Source organism: Triturus cristatus, chromosome 2_1 (genome assembly GCF_964204655.1).
Source record: "Triturus cristatus chromosome 2_1, aTriCri1.1, whole genome shotgun sequence".
In the NCBI taxonomy this organism is placed as follows: Eukaryota; Metazoa; Chordata; class Amphibia; order Caudata; family Salamandridae; genus Triturus; species Triturus cristatus.
In genome coordinates, this window is record NC_140581.1 from 193,521,468 (window position 1) to 193,540,441 (window position 18,974).

An 18,974-nucleotide genomic window follows, 5' to 3' on the forward strand; every position below is an offset into this window, starting at 1 on the left:
TATGCACACTTGTAATTTTCTCCTCATGTAAAGTTACTGTTCCTATTGTGAAGCGCTCTGACACCTTCGGGTAAAGTCCGTGCTATATAAAAACGCATAAATAAATAAATAAGGATGAGGAGCACTCGTTATTACAGCCATTGTTCGGCGAAGGCCGCCCGTCTCTCTCTCTCCCTGCGGGTATCTGGTTCGCATTGTGCAGCCTCCCCCGCCGCCGCTCTCGCCTCAACAACAGATCCCTGCTGAGGGCGAGCTCTGCTGTTTACAATCCGCCTGCCTGCGCCAGCCCCGCTGCGTCACTTCCGCCCGGCCGGGCCTCGCTGTGGATCTGCGGCTCTGCTCGCCGGAGGAGAGCGGCCGCCGCGGGCGGTAAATACAGGTAAGTGGCCAGGGTTGTGCGGCCTCTGCGGGGCACGGCGGACCTGGGGCGGGCATGGGACTGTAGGCCAAGCCCACGGACAAAGTTGGGAGGTTCAGAAGCACCGGTTCCGCCCAGGCCCGCACTGCCCCTCTTCCTTAAGTCCACGGATACGGTCCGCCTGGGGGATAGTGTTGTTTTCGGGCCTGTCCTGCCAACGAGTCGCCCTGCTCGCCATGGCGATAGCCGGAATCCAGGCACTGTGCCAACCTCTGGGTGGGTTGGGGGGAGTGTATAGCATGATACCATGCGAATTAGCAGACGCTGTCACCATCCCTGAAAAGGTTGCTTCTCGCCCACTTGCACTATTGAGTTATTTTGGTACCATAAACATGAGCGGGTATGACCTGTACCATTGAGTGGAGGACTTATTTTTTCTGGCTAAAAGTGTCAAATACCTCATGCAGTGTTTTTAATGTAATCTATTTCTGTTACATTATGCAGTTTTGACATACGATGATTTCTAAATTTACTACTAGACTGAAGCATAGCTAATCCTATGTGTGTGATCGAAATTGTGGGTTTTCTCCGTTGTGTATCGACTTTATGATTTAGGTTTTACAACCCTTCACATGATCCATGGCGACTGTGCAGGAGTTTTGTCCCGTTTTTTGGAGCTGTGGGACTCTTTAATTGATTAAATTTGGCACATTGTCGTGAGTCCGTTTATTGTAGAAACGTTGTTCTACAGGCATAACATATTTAGTGAAAAAACATCTGAAAGGGTAAAGAACGAGCGAGATCTATGTTAAGAACACAATAAAACCAGCACTAACAATGGCATTTACGCACATGCATATAGTAAACACCGATCTTAAGTATAAACAAAGTTCTTAGATAGACACCTGGAGATTATAAAGAACGGAATGACTTGCCTTTTCTTAAGACGTGTGAGAATTCTGAGAGATGTGCAGTGCTGGCAGGTTTGCTGAATTAGTCTTGTTGTCTGTACCCTACCCGGCGTCATTAATGGGGGAAATTCTGATTCTGGCAGTTTGTTTTAATGTGCATTGTTGGCTGAAAATTCGTAAGAGGTTTATACATTTTCATATGAAACCTTATAAAGCCGACAAAAGGGGCAATCAAATGTGTTTGGAAGCATGTTTTTTTGAGAGCAGTGCTTATAATGGGATGAGAAACCTGCTGTAGACTTTGGAGGGGATGTGGCCCATGAAGCACACCTAGAAACCTTTTCCGAGAGGCGTGGCTTTTGTAATGAACTGCGAAGTCTAAAACGTGAACTAGAAACCTGTGCGTGACGTATTGTTCTATCTGACCAGCGTCTCTGTCAGACACTCCTGTTCTCCACACGAGATCAGTTCTTTAAGTGCTCTCCTTCCACGTTAATCATTTATACTCATGTCTTTTCTGGAGTCCGTTAATTTGCAGGTTTCAATTTCCAGATTTTTTAATGCTGTCTTTTCATGCTCTCCTTCTTTATTTGCTTCTTTTCGTCCCCTCCATTTCATCATATTTTCTCACACTACTGCATATATACACCCCAGCTGTGAACACTCCATTGTCTTTTCTTTTGTCACTGTCGATATTTTGATAGCTGTTTACACACTCTCCCATATAATAATCAATTTTTGCACATATGCCACACTGCGCCCTGCAATGAGTCTAAGGAATATAGGAACATACAGTCTTAACACTATTGTGATCTAGGGACTTGGCTGTGAAAAACTCACTTCCTTCAGCCTTAACTCCAGATCTCTTAATGGTTTTATGTTAGGGACTCCCATCCACACTCCGAACTCCACAAGACTCTAGGAGACAACTTATAGTTAGCAGGGCTGACAGTACATGATTCAGAAATTGTATGAAAAACAAAACTAAAGAAGTTAAGACCTCATGTCTACTCCATGTGAAGGCCATCTTTGTGTGCTGTCATTTCCATCTTCAGTTAGCGGTCCAACTCTTACGTTGCGACTCCCACCGGACCACTGTTTAATGGCCTGGGAGTGGCTGGTAGGCTTTCTCTTCCAGTCAGCTTAATACTCTGTTTTAGACTGTACTACGTGAATTTATGAAGTTGTGACTTGCCTATTTGTTTTTTTTTTTAACTGTTTCATTGCTACCTGCGTGTGTTATACTCAGTTTTTTGCGTGCCATCATTTCCTCTTCAGTTAACGGTCCAGCTCTTATGTTGCAGCTCCCACCGGACCACTATTTAATGGCCCGGGAGTGGACGCACAGCGGACTCGCGCAGCAGGCGTGCCGAAGTCGTGCCAAAGGCAAGCCCGTCTGCGCCTTTCGGCCGGGACTAGGGGCCACAACCCCTGGTCAATTCAACACAGCAAGGATAATGTACTCCTCCAAACAACTGCAAGAACTTCGCCGACCCTCTTCTCCTAATTGTCACAAAATTGTATTAGACAAAGCCCACCTTAACTGCCAGCACTGTAGGTTCTCCTCTATGGGCGCTGTTAACGCTGTCTGCCAAAACAGAGTTTAACCCGCACACTACTGCATATATACACCCCAGCTGTGAACACTCCATTATATTTTATTTTGTCATTGTCGATATTTTGATAGCGGTTTACCTCCCTGGTAGTCACGTCCGTACCTAAACCCGAAGTCAGACATTGGGCTAAGCTCAATGTTGGAGCCTTAAATAATCTCCTAGATGATTCCACACCATATATAAAAAAGCTCGCTACCTCAGATCTGGGTTCCATCCAAAGCTGGATCTCTCATGCAGTAGATACCTACCTTCCTCTCTCCTACAAACGATTAGGTAACCATCGCCTGCCTACTCCCTGGTTTACAGAGAAGCTCAAGACTGAGAAATCTAAATGTAATACTCTGGAAAGGCAATGGAGGAAACCTTACAAGACAGATGCTAAGATAGCCTACAAAAAGGCTCTAAGAGACTATCCAATTCTATGCAAGGCAGCTCATGCTGAGTTTGTCTCTCAAATTCCTCAAGCCCAGCACTGCCCAAGAACCCTGTTTAAGGTAGTTAAATAACTATCCCGGTCTAATACTCAGACCACCCCTCGCCCTAACTGAAACGCAATGTGAGAACCTTGCTCGCTTCTTTGTGGAAAAAGTTGAGAAAATATAATCTGCTCCAGCCTATGATAACCTGCTAAATACCCCCCACACTTCTAACACCATACCTACTATTACCAGTACTGGGATGTCTCATATCCATAATAATGTAAAATCCATCATTAAGCTCGACGTATGGTCCCTCTTAGAACCTAGCACTTTTAACCGACTCTTGGCTAGCATCAAATCAGGCTCTCCTAGTGACATTCTTTCTATCTCCGTGATGAAGCAGCTTGAGGCACCCACGCTCTTGCTGATCATGGACCTTCTTAACGCCTCTTTAAAGGAAGGTTTTGTTCCTTCAGAATGGAAGCATGCCATGGTGCTCCCTCTTTTAAAGAAACCTAACGTGCATCCTTCTATGCCATAGAATTACCATCCTATTTCTCTGCTCCCGGCTTTCTCCAAGCTCCTCGAAAAACATGTTAATTCCTAGCTGACTTCTTTTGTTGAGTCTCAGAATTTTCTTCGTCCCTCTGTCAGGTTTCTGAGCAGGATTCTCCACTGAATCTACTTTACTTGGTGTTACCGAAATGTTAAGACATCATCTGGACCACGGCGATACGGTGGCTCTCATCTTACTTGATCTCAGTGCCGCATTTGACACAGTGTCTCGCATGGTTCTGCTGAAAGCCTTGCATTCCTCAGGCCTTGGAGGCTCAGCCTTACAATGGCTTCGTTCTTTCTTAGCTTATCAAACTTTTCAGGTTTTCTCCACCTCGGCAAGCTCTAATCTCCACCGATCTCTTTATGGTGTTCCCCAGGGCTCAGTGCTGAGTCCTTTGCTGTCCAATGTCTATCCGTTGGCATATATTGCCGAAAAGAGGCGAGGTTGTCCCTATTCTCCTATGCTGACGACACGCAGATAATCTTTTCCCGTACTTCATCCAAGGGATCTGATTTATCTGCTCTTCAGGTTGGTCTGAGAAAAATTGCATCCTAAATGCAAAACAACTTGCTCAGACTAAACGGAGACAAAACTGAAGTTATGATCTTAGTAAAAGAGCAAGACCTCTGGGGATCTCAACACTGGCCCACCGAAATGGGCACCCTACCCCAGCCGGTACATCAAGTTCCCAAACTGGGTATTATCATTGACGACCACATGTCAGTGAAACAACAAATCACTAGGGTGGCTGCAACCTGCTTTACCATTCTGAAATGGTTAAAGAAAATGTTGTGGCTGATACCCCTCTCTGTTCAACATACTGTAGTCCAGGCCCTGATTACGTCTAGGCTTGACTACGGCAACGTTCGAGACTTAGGCTCAAACAAAACCATAGTACAAAGGCTGCAGGTGGTGCAAAACGCAGCTGCTGTGTCAGGACCCCAGGACTGTGTCCGCTACCGACTCTCTTCGCAAACTACACTGGATTAAAGTGGGAAATCGTTTTAAATTTAAAGCCTTGAGCTTTATCTTTAAAATTAGATCTGGAACAGCCCCACAATACTTCCAATCTTCAATCCAGCTGTATACACCTCCTTGTCTTCTGCGTTCTGCTGGACAGTCCAAATTCGTTTTCCCCAGAATCAAACTTACCAGGATGGGCTGTAGGTCCTTTTCCTTTTTGGGACCCTCCCTGTGAAACTCTCTTCCTATCTCTATACAAAAGGAAACTGTCCTCAGTAGTTTACGTAGACAAGTGAAGACATGGTTATTCAATGAGTAACTCGCTACTTATTACTGTTCTCCCTACCTGGTCGGCGCCGGGAAACCCCTCTGGGTAGCTGTGCGCCTTACAAATTTAAATAACATAATAAATAACGTGTCATCTGTGAAAAGGACTTGGTGTTAAGGAGTAGGGTCACACATACCTTGTAAAATGTCTGAAAAGTAAACAGGGACTGCATCACTGACTGGTGTTACCTTAGGGTTTCCTGCTGTCATTGTCAAGAGCGAGATGTTTTTGCTTTTAAAGTTAAGAACATAAACAAAGGACTCAGTACGGACCAAATTTTATCTACAGTTTTCAGGCCTGATTTTATATTGCAGTTGGCAGTGATCTATTACACATTTGATTATTGTATAAATAGAAACGGCTGTGGCGCCACCACACATGAGCTTTGTGCTCACATTTCATCACGTTGGCTGTTTGGTGGGTCATTCCACCTCCTTATCGAGTGAGCGATTGAATTGCAGTGCATATGCAGGACTATTTAATATCTTAAAATTACAGTGACTCATCACACATTAAAGTTTAGAAAACATTCTTTTTTTTTCTTGCTTTCTTAGTAGCAGGCTTTTATTAAAACCTTGCAGTCTGAACTAAAAAAGCATTCCTCTCTCTTAGTAGCAGGCTTTTATTAAAACCTTTCGTTCTGGACTAAAAAAGCATGCCTGACATATTGGCTTTATCAGTGCTTGTTATTATTACTGCTGATGTGGAGCACTGGTAAGGCACACTCAACTTAAACCTCTGCTTTAGATAATGAGCTATCACCTTGCATTTTAAAAAATAGGTCCAAGGGCTTTCTACTTCCTATTTTAGTCTTGCACCCATAATGTGTGGACTGCAAATTGCTCTTACTCTGGTTTTCCCACCCAACTTTAAGTTGGTTATAAAATTAGCTGCAAAACTCAGAAAATGCACTAACCCGTCCAATAGAAGCACATAGTTTGCCTTGGTTTACTGCCCATCTCTACATCAGGTGTAAAAACATGACGCCCCGTGCAAATGTAGTTTGTACTAAATAGTTTTTGCCCTACAATTTAGTGTGGGCCTCTAAACAAGGCTTGTGGGATGTCCCAGATATGACTGTATTGTACATAAAGCACATTTATTTATTATGGAGCTCTACAAAGACCTTTAGGTCTTCTCGCACTTACATTGGCGTAACAAAGCTATGGTGAAAAATCACCTTGGGTGAAATGGGAGCCATGTCCGAAGTCCACCAATCATTGGCCTATCCTCCCTGAAATTCAATTATAAGCAGTTTTAAAAAGAGTAGTCTTAGACCTGGCAAGTGCTGCCACTTGCCAGGCCCTAACCTTCTCTTTTCCTACATGTGAGTCAGCCCTAAGCTAGGCCCAAGGTACCCCTGAGGGCAGGGTGCAGTGTATGTAAAAGGTAGCACATGTCCTGATGTGTGTGGCATGTCGTGATAGTTAAATACTGCCAAGATCGTTTTTCACTATTGAAAGGCTATCTGTCCCATAGGATAAAATGGGGAGTTTACTTATAACATTTTATAAGTATAACTGCGCATGAGAACACAATGGATAAATTAAGTTTAGTATGCCTGAACTCAGAATCTAAAGACGCATCTTTAAATAAGGGTGAACTTTACATTCTGGGTTTGAAAATTCCACTTTTAGAAAGTGGGTATTTTATTGCTTAGCTTTCCAGTGTTCCTCTGCTAGGGTTGTGCATTGTCTGCCTTTGGAGTGACAGGGAATGTGCATTCTGTTCAGACAACCACTTTGGGGGGAATGGGGGAGGAGGTGTGTCCTGCCTTTCCAGGGTCAGTCGGAGCTGGGCTGAAAATACCTGGGCTGCATTCAGAGTAGGGGGAGGAGATTTCTTTCACAGCTGAATGGGCCTGGTCTACCTTAGACAATGCTGTCTCCACCTCCTGATGGGAAACTGCACCCGGGAGGTCAGAACTGGCTTGGACTGAGCACAAAGCCTCTCTGACACCAGAGAACAAAAGAAATGGGACTATAAAGGTTGGTCCCCAGAACTCTGAACTTTAGATCACTTTTGGGAATTCCAGAGGACCCTCTGCCACAGAGAAGAGCTGGAAGAGAAGTACTGCCCCTTTGCTGTGTGCTGTCTGGGGTTGGCCTGCAGTAGCTGTTTCTGCCAAGGAGAGGAACTATGTATGTATCCTGCTTGACAAAGTATCTCCAAGGGCTTGAGGTGTCGCTTGCCCCCTGTTCAAGAGGTCTCAGGAACAGCAAAGACCTCAACATCCTTCTGGGCACTGTCTCTGGAACTGCTGGTTTCAGCCGTCGCAGAAGAAAAGAGCAGCCGGCCTTGGTCTCACTGATGCCGCTGGGTTGCTTGCACCGCGTCCTGTGGTCACCGCCTTGCTTCACTTTACCTGGACGTCACTGACACCGTCGCTGTCCGACCTGAAATTCAACCAGCTCCGTCGCCTGCACCGTGACCTGCCAGCACCACATTGAGTACCACCTCACTCCGCATCATAAGCCTTGGCCTCACCGACGCTGTTGGACGACCATCACCGAGCCGCTGTCTGCACCGCCCAGTGAGGGCACCGCACATTGCACGTCTTTCACTTCAGTTGCCCCGACTGACTCTCACCAACATGTCGGTCGCAACAAGAAAGGTACTGTCTATGAGTCTGTCGACGCTTTAGCTGACCCGTACCTACGCAGTCGGCTGAAATTGTTAGACTGTCGTTTTCAGCATCGCGGTAGCCCTGAAAGCAGCTACTGACTCGGAAGAACTGTTTTTTTCAGCTTTTCTTGCAAATTGAAGGTTATCTTGCAATATATCTATTTTAACAGTTGTTTTTGGTCTTGTTTGGTTTAGATACAGATTTGCTTATTTTTCTAAATTGGTGTGGTGTCCCTTTTTACTGTTTTCACTGTACTGTATGCATGCGCAAATGCTTTACACACTGCCTCTGATATAAGCCTGTCTGCTCGTGCCAAGCTACCAAGGGGGTGAGCTGGAGTTATTTTGGAAGTGTATCCCCCTTACCCTGACTAGGAGGAAGGGTCCCTACCTGGACAAAGGTGCAAACTATTGGCAACTTGAGACCCCAATTTCTAACAATCAGTTTTCAGCTGTTTCCTGAACTGCAGGTACTTTGATTAATCTCTCAATTTTGGTTTCAGGCCATTCCACAGTCTCTGTGACTCCCAAGGTTCTGACAACTTTGTTCAGCCATTTGAAGGTTTTTTGTGGTTTAGTTGTGCAATTGCTGAGCGTAAGTTCCTTGTTAAGAGGTGGCCATGTTATCAAGATTTTGTGGGCATCTGCATCTTAAGGTTTAGAGGACCTTAAAGAGACCATAACCCTTTCATCTACTGAAAGCAGAGGAGTGGTATTGGGTATGGTTTACTGTAGTCATGTTTGTGAAGGCTGACTCAACTTTGTAGTCTTTCAGTTAATTTCCTGTGCAGTATTCAATACGTGTCAAAAAAGCATGGCTCTTGTGATCTGAATTAAATGATCCGTGTTGGTGTGAGTAGTTTTCAAAGAAAAGGGAGGTGCCTGTTGAGACCCCTAGCCACATGCCCTAATCTTCCTTTCTCAATCCAGAGGTAGCGCCTCTTTCTAGGTGGAATACTCTGCTGCAACAAATTTTATTTATGCATGTTAACTTTACCTCGTCTAACTACATGCTACCCATCATCCCTCCTAGACTTGTTGTGTATGTCTTTTGTTGCAGTAAAAAAAAAGAATTCTTACAGTGGTCTGGGGTGAGATTTGCAGAATATTCCTGGGGCCTGGTACACTTGTGTTTCCCCATTTATTTCATTCTATTGGGCTTATTTTGGGAGCAGTTGGTTAACTCATTGAAGGAGTAGAGAAATGCCCGATGTCTGTCATTTTTAAATTTTGCTCTTCTAACTTCAGTCACTTTGGTCAAATATTTTCAGTTACTGTCTGTAACAATTTTAGCAGGCGTGGATTTTGCTGCTATTTTTGACAGGACGTCAAAGTTAATGACATTAGGGACTGCAGAAGAAAGCTATCCTAAATATTGTCGTTCCTGGGTAGGACTTCTTTCCCCCGCCAAGGGTGAAGGACGTCCTTTCCAAATTCTCGAAGAATGTGAAGCATGCTCTACCATTCACTGAGAGTTCCAGGTAGACATGATCTAGCTTTCAGATCGTCAGCCTGTAAGCCTGACTAAGGAACAATGCACCACAGATGTGAAATAGGCTGCTTAAGAGGGTGGCAGAAGTATCAGGAAACTAAATCTTTCCATTTTTAGCTACTGTGGTCCAAATCAAATCTCTGTTTCCGGTAATCTGCTGTAACATTTAGCAGGATTTGTACCTGGAGCCGCCAAGAAGACCTGATCTCTGAGAAATTGATGTATTCTGTGAATTGAACAGGGTCGAGTTTCCTTTCTGCCTCTAGGTTTAGTTGCCTTTTTTAGGTCTCGCCTATCTATTGCGTTTATGCAATCGCTATGCGAGACTCTAGTAAGAGGGGCATTTCAAAGTGCTCCCAAAAGTGGATTGCATGGCGAGCACGCTCACAATCACGTGCATCGTGCCACCATGTAATCCGTTTGGGGAAGCGCTTCAGCCCACTGGCGCGTGCACGTGTAGCCACAGCCTCGGCATCATACTTCAAAGGGTCCGCTTCCCCGCCTGGAATGCGCTCCCCCGCCACAGCATGCCGAGAGATTGTTTCCTCATGGCGCCTCTCACAACTGTCCCTCCCCCACCACAGGGCTAGTCTCACGGACGCATTGCCATCCATCGATTTCACTTTCATGCCCGTGTTCTCTTTGCCTTTCAGTACACAGCCCACCCTCCCCCGTCCGTGTTTTCTTGCAGCTTTGCCAAGATCTGAGTCTCAAACAACCAAAATAATAAGTTTGCCCTGCACGCTTTCTGCGCTTACAAAGTTAACATATGCCGCGCTCATTCCCTTTTCATCCTTCTAAGGTCGATAACATTAGCTCCATTAATTCTGCGTCTAAAGATTTAAATAACCATATGTTTTCTTGCAACTTTAGGCACTTCACACACACACACAGCCCCACTGCTCACACACACAGGCATCAAGGCAGCAACAGAATGCTCTGAGCCCCACCAGTGTTTGCCACACACACCAGCTTTGGCCCGTGTTCTCTTTGCCTTTCAGCACTCAGCTTCCCCGTAACCACCATTTAACTAACATCCTGCCACACTCATTCCATTTTCATCCTCGCTTTCACTTTCATGCCCGTGTTCTCTTTGCCTTTCAGCACACAGCTTCTCCGTAGCCACCATTTAACGACCATCCCACTCAGAGCCACATAATTACATGCCACATAACTACAATGCACTCAATACAACAGACACTCCAAAAACCAATCAGTGCCACATAGTTACACACCACATAATTACACAGCGCTCAATGCCACATACACTTCAAATACCACTCAGTGCCACATAATTACACACCACATAATTACACTACACTCAATGCCACATGCACTCCAAATAACACTCGGTGCCAATTAAGTACTATGCAAACAATGTAAGATACACTCAAAATAACACTCAATGCCACATAATTACACGCCACTAAAATCAACATACACTCCACACAAAACCACTCAGTGCCACATAATTATATTCTACATAATTACACTCTATCTATCGCCCTCACTCTATCTATCTATCTATCGCACTCTATCTATCACACTCTATCTATCGCACTCTATCGCATCACCACAGCATCACTTAGCACCACCACAGCATCACTTAGCACCACCACAGCATCACTTAGCACCACCACAGCATCACTTAGCACCACCACAGCATCACTCAAGGCACCACTACATCATTATGCGCTACCACAGCATCAATTAACGCCACAGCATCACTCGACACCACCACAACATCACTCACCGCCACCACAGTATCAATCTGTACAACCATTCAACAACAACTGGCTCTAATATGTTCTCTCAATATTTAGGCTTTATTACAAATGGCACAACAAAAATGATAATATTTAACTTCTGTTATTGGATTTTAGGCGCAATTAAATACACTAAACCTAATTTTCACAAGAGTTATTAACAAAAGTTTAAACGATTGCCATTATAATTTACATTAACTTTTATTTAAGTATTAATTATTTGCAAAAATTAAAAGCCATTGTTATTTGTAATATCAATACATCTAAGTCACGTATATACAACACATATTACATATGCTATACAAATGCTATAGGTATCACATTTGCAACAGTTAAAACTATTGACATTGTACATGAGAAGCAATATTTTCAATACCAACACATAAATAAAAAATCAGTCAATTTACAATACAAAAAGCTCAAACTTTCCTAATGCGAGACCTATTGCATTGCAAATGCTTGTTTAATCGGTAGCTCTCTGTCATGGTATTCCAAGACTAGTACAATAGATCTTATTTAGAGCCATGATTATACTTGCATATGTTCCATGTTCAGAAATTGACAGGAGAATTCAGAGCGATCATCAAATCCACCGGGTGGAATGTCTATGCATAGACTGTTCACTAGAAGATGGGCACCCACTTAACCATCACCTTTTCATCCATCCGTGGGAGTTTCTTTTCACTGGATTTAAAGAACACTTATTTCCATATCCAGGTTGGGCTTGAGCATCAAAATGTAATTACATTTACAACTGCAGTAACATCTTAGAATATAGGACAGCATTGTATGGATGTTTTCACAGCGGTCATCATTTACCCAGTTCCTACTACTTTCAGGCACTGCAGCACCCTTTGACTCTTGTTTCTTGTATATGGGGGTCATGAGTGTGCCTCTACTGCAGTTAGACGAGTCAAAACTACTATCTGCAATTCATGCAGAGTTGCCATCTGTCATATAGGCTACAAGGTAGCTCCTCAAGGGTCTTGGTCTCTTGGGCAGAAGCTAAAGTGATAAAACTAACAAATATTTGTATAACAGATATGTAAACAGCGGTGTGTGTGATTTGTTACCCAACACATGTAGAGACACAGGAAACAATGAATAAGGGGAAGGTATTCTGACTTATAATTTGTGATAGCATGCAGAGGGATTCAGCATTCAAGGTACTTGTGTTCATATTATTTAATGTATAGGTTTGAAGCTGGACCACACTTGTTTAGGTATATCCTTATAAATAAAGATAAGAAAGTGTGTTGAAGTGGTAATGCAGGTAGTGCTCAAAAGTTTTACCAATAATCCCATTACTCCGATTCTTTTCTCCCCATCTCAAGTCTTCTTCCCTCCTGCCTTCTTTTTCATGTTTATGACTTCAGCTGTAGGCTTTTGTAGTTAAAGCCCAGTTTGATTATGTGCTGGTTGCCCTTTTATGGGCGGCATTAAAAAACACAATACAATGGAGTGTTCTGTTTAGGAGGCAGAGCCACCTTTGAATTGAAACTTGGGACGCGGAAGGGAGAATCAAACTAATATACTGATGCAAAAATGAACCTGATTCACAGTAGCACTTGGGGCTACATTTAGTGTGTTGCAACAACAAATATGGAATGTATAGTAACTACACTACCCCGTTTTGCTACAATTTTCTACTATTTCCGCGTGATGATATTTGGTACCTCTTCTTTTATTTGAACCCACGCTAATAGTTTAAATGGTGACACAGGACAGTTCTACAACTAAAGCACATCTGTAAATGAGTATTTAAGGCTGATCTTAGTGCTTGGCCTCACTCGGGGTTGGCTGGTGTGCGGAGAGGTATTCACAGAATATGACCACTATGTTCAATTCACCAAAAAATGTGTAAAGTTGGAATTGGTTGTTCCAGACTTTTTTTTTTGCAGGCCATGCATTTGCACTAGCCACCGTGCGCTATAAAAGTGAGCGAATGCGTCCCTAGTAACTATTGGTCCAGACTTTTTTTTCTTTGCCAGACCATGCATTTGCACTAGTCCCTACTAACTATTGGTCCAGGTATTCAATCTTTGATGGAAGGTTGGCCTCACTATGCTTCCTTGAGCCTGTTTGTGGTAAGGTATAGCTCAAGGAACGTTTTGTAGGGCAGGTCTAGGAACCATAAACGCACTTCTCTCAGTTGCAATCAAAATATGAATGTCCAGGTAGAGTTGCGAGTATGCAACTCTAATTAAAAAAAAGCAAAAATGTATTCAGAGTACAAATAGCAAATAGAGGGATAGAACGTACACAAAACTCAACAAAAGAAAAATGTAAAACAGTGCACTAGTAAAACAATAGCCTTTTACTATGGTCACTATATACTAGCGAACGCTCCTGGCTATGCCCAGTATATATTTTTTGCTATCATAATACTGGACCATTGATGAGGCTAAGCAGTGTTTACAAAAATATAATGCGATCACTAGCTGACCATGATTGACATACTTCAATATGGAGGATCGCAATCCTCCTACCAAAACTGAGTTACTTTGTTATGAGTCGGTGTCTATTACTATTCACATCTAAACAAGTAATTCCGAAACAATGCTGTGTACGTTGCAATCAATCTATACTGTTTTTGGGAACCTGCAAAGGAATCGGAGAGTGTCTGAAAGTTTGGAAAGTATTTACTGGATTCAGTTAATTAATCCTGCCCCCTGGGTAATGGAGTAGTGGCGTTACCTAAAATTGGCATATCACTGTTGCTGGGGGCCGTAGAGGTTGTTAATAAGTCGCTTCTTGCTCATGGAACCTGAGGATCTGTGGAGAGTACAGAGAGGTTCCAGAGCTTCAGCATGGGCATTCAGCATTGTTTCTAGCAAGAAAGAAGCTGGCAGCACGTCTTTTCATGTTCTGGAACCACCACTTAGATTCCAGGTCTAAACAGTGTTCAACATTCTCCAGGGAAGCTCAGTTTATAAGTCTACGTTCAAGCATTTGAGTAGTAACACACTGCCAATCAAAGTTCATAACATTGTCCGAGTTTAAAGCTGGGGCACAGTTTAACTCCTATGATAATAGCCTATGAAGGTCCTCTTCCGTGAACACATTTCACTTGTCACTAACAAGATGCAGATGACTATATACATTTTTCTGGATGCTTCTCTGGTGGAAAATCTTGTGAACTCCATTTAGATAGTTCTGGAAACAACCACCAGCAGATAAAGAAATGGGACATGGGGTTGTCCTTTTGGCCGCACCTATCTTCCATCTTAAATGATGGATATGATTAGCCACTAGTACCTCTACAGACAAGTGCACTGGTAGTGCTAACAAAGGATGTACAATACAGATGTTCTGATGATCTCGCTTAATGTTGCAGAAAGTTTTGTTCATAATGTTTACAAACATCTCAACACACTCAAAAATACTAAGAAGGAGCTCCTGTCTGTTGCCTAATTTATATTGGGAGGCGAATAGACAGCTCCCTTTGGTGAAGTTCTCGCATCCATACTCTGTGATAATTCTGCAGTCCCCCGGGGCTTGTGCAAAGGGGCAATGCTGCTACCCTATTTAAAATTGATTTGGGAGGCTAATGGAGCGCCTTCTTGTCTCCTCATACACTGAATAATGTCTGTGAGGAGCACAAGATCATCATTGTGAGTTCTGCCTATGAATTATGCGCCCCACAACCTCCTGGCATAAGCTGTTTAGGATGGGTCTGAACTGCCGTTCGTGCAAGGACCACCCCACCCCGACCCCCTGATTAGATCTGAATAGAGAAAAGGCCTGCCTTTTGGGAAGTCTTATTTAACTAGCCAACTACCTTAAAATATTTTTTTAAAATATGTGGGCTGCACACCAGAGCATGATTATCAGAAATGTTCTCCAAGCTCGATTACAATCCTGCCAAAAAGTAATGGACATGTCTTTAAGAAACCGGTACAAAGTCCATTTCATCTGCTTTATGGAACATTTGGAACTGAGTGTAATAAAATAACAATTACTCGAATATGTATGGAGAAGTGATTATAGATTGATTCTAACAGGTTTCAACCAGCAAAGTATGTTTGAACATGCATGTGTAGCATTGCACCAAAATGTCCTTTTAGACAATTGAAGGTACATTCACAGAATCAAAATGTCCATTTCCACTGTTTCTCCATAGCATCAAAGGTACAGGATGGAACTAAGCATCTAGATATCCTATTTACTACAATATTATCACATGTAATTGCCCTCTACCAAAACAAACCTTGAAAGAATATATAGTGTGACTGAACAGCTCTGTATCTACTTGGGTGTATTTTGTCACTGCCCTTTGCTTAATGCAAAGATGTCAATGAGAGTTAATGCTGCACTCCTAGATTCTCCTCGTTGTGGCAACCACTGTAAGGAGGGCTTGTTAGACCTGTCAGCCCTTTGGGTGGTCCCTCCTCATCATTATTTATTTTGTCCCACTTTTGCCTCAAACCCTGTTTGAATTTTTCCTTTTTGGGAACCACCAGACTTTTTAGTGTTGCTGCAGATTCAGGGAGCCATTTTAGCTACCCCTGAAACTTCTGTCTGAGGGCCTGAAGCACAAAATGGTGGCCACCTGTGACATCACCAGCATCCACTGGAACCTACCAGCACCTTCCAGAACATTCCAGAACCCTGTGACAGTTGGAGGCGGTTTAGAATGTTGGGAAGCTAAGAGGGAGAGTTGGCAGTTGGAGCTGGCAGTTGGCACCTGACTGGTGAAGAGTGAGCAGCACAAACGTGAAGGAGGAAGGAGTGAAGCAGCAGGGGTGGAAACTTGTGCCTGGAGTGGGGTCCATAAACCCACCCTTGATACTAGTCCCTACTGACGGAGCCCAGCCTAGAGCCCTGTGTGGGAAGAAGTCAGAAAAACCATCCTGAGGACCTGGACAGCAGGAACAGGCCTTAGAAACAAGAGAACAGCAAGATCCTGACCTGGAAGCTGGTTTCCCTGAAGTCCGACGTCGAGTAGCCTAAGACCTGGAGCCAGAGGTGGAGAAGCGGCGCTGACTGGAAAAGCAGACGTCGTACCCGGAGCCGCCAGAGGTCGAGAGAGGGCGCCGTCAGAGGTCGTGAGGAATACCAGAGGTCGAGGAGGAAGTCACCCGAGGTCGAGTGAGCGGCGTCATCGGAGGAGTGAAGTCCGCCCTCCGGAGTCGTCGGAGACCGAGGTGAAGGGTAACGGAGGTCGGGAGTGAGGATCGCACTCCGGAGTCGCCGGAACCTGTGAGAATCGTGCCGGAGGTCGGGAGTGGAGGTCGCACTCCGGAGTCGCCGGAAACCTGTGAGGAGCGCCGGAGGTCGGGAGTGAGGATCGCACTCCGGAGCCGCCGGAAGTCGACATCGAGGCAAGGCCGGCCGACGTCATCGAAGCCGAGGTCGCCATCGGACCGGAGCCGCCCGAAGTCGACATCGAGTAAGACTGCCCGACGCCATCGAATCGGAGGTCGAGATCGAACCGAGGCCGCTGACATCGAGACCGGATCCGCCTGCCGGCGTCGTCAAAGAACTGACATTGTGCCGAGGCCGCCGACATCGAACTGAAACCGCCTCACGGCATCGATACGACCCCAGCGGCGTCGGAGCATCAGAAAAAGGGCAGTAAGTGGAGTAGAGGGCGCCTAAGGCCCTGTGGAGACCTGAGAGACTGCTCTAAGGGGCTAGGGAGGTGCTGGAACCAACCTGAACTGCCAGGGGTGAACTGGGACTAATCTAGAGAAGTTGTGTGGAGAGAGAGAGCCAGGTCTCTGGTATTTCCCCCCTTTATCTACCTCAGTTTAGGCCTCAGCCTTGTCCAAGCCAGGGAGTAGACACCCTCAAGCCTTCCACATCCCCCCAAGCTGTGCCTGGGCCAAATCAGCCCTTAGGAATTCAAAAGTGATCTGATTCCATGAGTGTCACTGTCAGCTTTTAAGTATTTATTAGGGGCACTGTATTTATTGTATTTAACCTATTTATTGTTCCACTGTATTTATTGGTCCACAGTATTTATTGATGCACAATATTTATTGGTTACAGTATTTATTGCCTCAGAATATTTAATTGCCTGTCTGTATTGCACTTTTATTTATGCCTTCAGTATCTATGATCACCCCTATTTATTGAATCATTAAGCCAGTATTTATTTGTCCTGCACTTTCTAAAAAGCTTGTATATTGTGATTGTTATTTATTTTCTCCAATCAGCAACTAAGAGAAAAAGCAGATAAAGAAAGTTATTTTCATAATTTTTACGGTGTAGAGTCGTTTTTGGAACGGATGCACGCATGGTTATTGTTTGGGTATGTTGTATGCTTAGCACGGAGCCTGATTCCTGACCACTCGAGCCAAGCTACCACAGTGTGTCCGGAAGACCACCACCACCCCTTCTAGTGTGGGAGTGGGTTTCCAACATAAATTGGTGTTCAGTGGTGGGATAGAGCTGTGCCTACGTATACTCAACAATAACTGTGGGTAGTCCATAGGCCTACACCGGGAGTTTTCTCAAAGCGGCCTTCCTAATTGTGGGTTTTTTGTTTTTTCCAAATTTACTCTGGTGGTGGGAGGAGGTATTATTAAAGGTACCCCCCTGCATAGTTACTGCACAAAAACCTGTCCTCTAACCTGAGTGGGCAAGATGGAGTTTGTACTAGAAAATCTAGAAACGTACACTGTGGCCCAACTCAGGGAGTTTTGCCAGCGGGAGGGGGTGTACTGTCCCCCAGGAGCAAAGAAGGGTGCACTCCAAACCAGCTTAAGGGCTTGGGGGGAGGCACGCCGAGAAAGCAAGGATGAGGAGGAAGACAGGGATGGAGAGCCTGACACCGAGGGGGCTGAGATGTACCAACCTGAGGTGGGGAACCTGTCAGCGGGGCCCGGAACCATTTCTAGGAAGGGCAGCAGTGCCTCTAGCGGTGGCTTGTCTGAAGTGGAGTTAACAGACCGGAGGGAGAAAAGACAGCTCACATGGGACTTAGCAAGGCTGGAGAAGGAGAAGGAGGAGCAGAGGATGGCCCATGAATTACGACTGAAAGAAATAGATCTTCAGATCTTGAGAATCGGGGCACAACCTGTTCCTAATGGTGGCAGCCAAACCCAAGAGATCACCAGGGAACCTAAACCATACCTGCCAAAGGACATAGTAGCTAGCTATGGAGTGGGCGACGATATCGCCAAGTGGCTAGCGGCCTATGAGGTCTCGTTGAGGGCCCATGGGGTTCCAGAGAAGTACTGGGGAGGGGGATTGTACAAGTACATGCCTCCAGCTGGTAGGGATGCTTTATTGGCCCTCGAGGAGGATGAGCAGACCCACTACCCCACCATGAAACTGGCGCTCATCAGAAAGTTTGGACTAACACCTGAAAAGTACAGACAGAAGTTCAGGGGTAGTCACAAACTGGGCACGCAGAATTGGGTGGACTTCCTGGACTATGCGAAGAAGGCAATGGAAGGTTGGATTCAGGGCAGTGAAGTGAGGAACTACGAGGGGTTGTTTGACCTAGTACTGAAGGAACACCTGCTCGAGAAATGTTTCCCTGAACTGCGGCAACACCTGGTGGATAGCAAGCTGACCAGTCCCCGGAAGCTTGCTGAGGAGGCGGACATTTGGGCTAGTACCCGGGTGTCCACAAGGGGGACTGGAGGGGATACTCAAAAGGCCGGACAGGGCGCCCCCCAGAAGAAAGAGGGAGGGGAAAAGAAAAAGGAGTTCTCCAAAGGCCCCCAAAATAACTTCCAAGGGAAGGGAACAGGATTCACCCCTAAGGCTAACACACCCAGAAACCCTAATCCTGGCCAGAGTCAGCAGCCAAGGGTTGTCCATTGCTATGAGTGCGGTGGCGTTGGACACTATAAAGGAGATCCGAAGTGCTTGAAACGACCACCCCCTCCCACTGGAGGAAAGACCCCCGGAGTAGCTAGTGTAGTGCTCGGGGAGGAGATGCCCTTAACTAAGGGAAGGGAGTGGGCGGGTGTCACTTTAGT

At 45.0% G+C, this 18,974-nt stretch overlaps 1 protein-coding gene across 1 annotated transcript in view; it reads left to right on the top strand.

The window, feature by feature from the left end:
• Positions 1-222: 222 nt before the first annotated feature.
• SMAD4 (SMAD family member 4) overlaps positions 223-18,974 on the top strand; it is a 322,079-nt gene continuing 303,327 nt past the window's right edge. The window contains exon 1 of the mRNA XM_085629829.1: positions 223-379. The gene's annotated coding sequence lies outside the window, so the exon portion shown is untranslated. The remainder of the gene's footprint in view (positions 380-18,974) is intronic.